This window comes from Polyodon spathula, unplaced genomic scaffold, assembly GCF_017654505.1.
Source record: "Polyodon spathula isolate WHYD16114869_AA unplaced genomic scaffold, ASM1765450v1 scaffolds_1758, whole genome shotgun sequence".
Classification (NCBI taxonomy): domain Eukaryota; kingdom Metazoa; phylum Chordata; class Actinopteri; order Acipenseriformes; family Polyodontidae; genus Polyodon; species Polyodon spathula.
The window spans coordinates 1,975-3,971 of record NW_024473234.1 but is presented as its reverse complement, the minus strand read 5'-3'; the positions used below and the strand labels follow the sequence as shown (position 1 = coordinate 3,971).

Genomic DNA, 1,997 nt, shown 5'->3' with positions numbered 1-1,997 from the left:
CTATATACATACATTTGATTTGGTGTTTCCCATGAAAATTGTCACCTGCCTGGTTGAATGATATGGTGTGTGTTTCAAGGTACACAGAATGAAGTCCAAACTACTGTGGATCCAGTGAAGCAATCCAGTCAAATAGGCTAACAATAACCTGCATAGAAATGCTGCTGTCGTTTGTAACATTACCTGGTATACAAACTTTCAGATGTGACTGAGCTCTTTCAGCCTTGATAATGATTCTTGTTTTGCAGAACAGACATCTGGAGGGGGCTCTGGTGTTTGCTGTCTTGTTAAACCTGAAACACATCTACCTGTATGTTGTGCCAGCGTATGGCATCTACCTCCTTCACTCATACTGCTTCACGAAGAGCCTGCCAGGTACAGCGTTCTTTCAAAACCTGTTCACCTGGATGATTTCAGTTTTGCACTTTATTTATTGTTTCGAAAATGTGATTTAGAACTCATTTGTATTGCATAATGAGGTTCCGAGCAAAGCATTTAACTGATTTTGATTAAGCTAAGGCTGTTGTAATAAATCGCTGTATAACATTATATGAAGACAAGTCTAGCAAAATACACTTCAAATGTTAGATTTTAAATTAAGGGCTTATTGAATACCCTGCATGTATTATATTAATGTTTTTGTTTAAAATATTGTTGTTGTATAACCCAATTAATTTTTTTAAATGATATTTGAAGAGTCGAGAAAAATGGCATGCAGGACATTTATTAACTAGCTGAAAACAAACAAACAAAAATACTGCTCAGAGTTATCGTTATGATCTTACTATAGCCGTATACATTAAAAGGTTATATTGATGCCTTTTAATATCAGATCTCCAGCCATACAAGACTTGGATTAAGGGTACGTTGATTTTGAACTGTTATAATTGATGACTATTACAATTGTAGACAACCCAATTCGTTATGACATTAGAAAGAACTTCAGGACCAAACACATTGTATTGTACCTCGTTCAGATGGGCGTTTCCTTGTTTTCTGAGCTAAACTCATTTGCGCATGCCGGGGCACGTCATTTGCATATCCGAATCCCATCATACATTTCTGTACATTTTAAACAGTTAAACTAAGTTATATCGTTTATATCTTGTGAACCCCTTGCTTAACATTGCATTGCAGACGGATGTGTTTTCTACACAGACGTAACTTAATCTAACTCTAGTTTTATCTAAACATGTGTTCCGTTACCATAGCTGCAGAGCGGAGGGGTTTCAGTGTGGTGTCTCACGTGTGGGGGAGGTAGTCAGCTTTGTGCAGTGGCAGTATTGTAGCCCATGAGGTAAATCTGAGGTGCGATTATTGCTGGTTGAAAACTTGACCAATACACTAATTCATTAGCCAGGGATTTGAAGATTGTTTTAAACCTTCGAAGGTTCAACAGAGGGCTTCTTGCACTCACTGTATGGTTGTATTGTTTTTCCTATTAACAGAAACTGTTTGGCAATGTCTGAATGCTATAATCCACACATTAAATGTCACTGTCATGAATTCGGTCTTTTGATTTGTATAATACATATTATGTAAACAAAAGTTTTTAGTAAAATCCGCTACCAAATCGTTATATATTAGGTACACCTCTGGCGCCGCTGCCGTGTGTGGAGCAGGGTGTAGTATCCAGAGCACTGGACTCGTACCTCTAGTGGCTGTATTGCTTCAGTACAATATGTACTGAATACCTCGTGTACAAGACAGTGTAAGAGAAGTGCTATGGTGCAGTATGTTTGAAACATACAAAACATACGCTAACACTAATCATTTTAATTTTGAAAACTGAGCCCCGTCCGCCCCTCCCCGCTCCAGCTCGTGTTATCCAGAGGCAAACCTTTAATTGCTTCATTCACCATCTCGACAGCAAAGCGTTGTATAGCGTAAGCTGTAGTGAAAAGAAATGTCTTGAAACCCTTCTGCTGTTTGGGATTTTTTTTTTGTTAAATGCCCAGACAACCAAAAAAATAAAGTTGAATGCAAACTGTGCAAGC

At 38.1% G+C, this 1,997-nt stretch overlaps 1 pseudogene; it reads left to right on the top strand.

The window, feature by feature from the left end:
* Window positions 1-1,263: 1,263 nt before the first annotated feature.
* Window positions 1,264-1,392, top strand: LOC121310154 (annotated as a pseudogene).
* The last annotated feature ends 605 nt before the right edge of the window (window positions 1,393-1,997 follow it).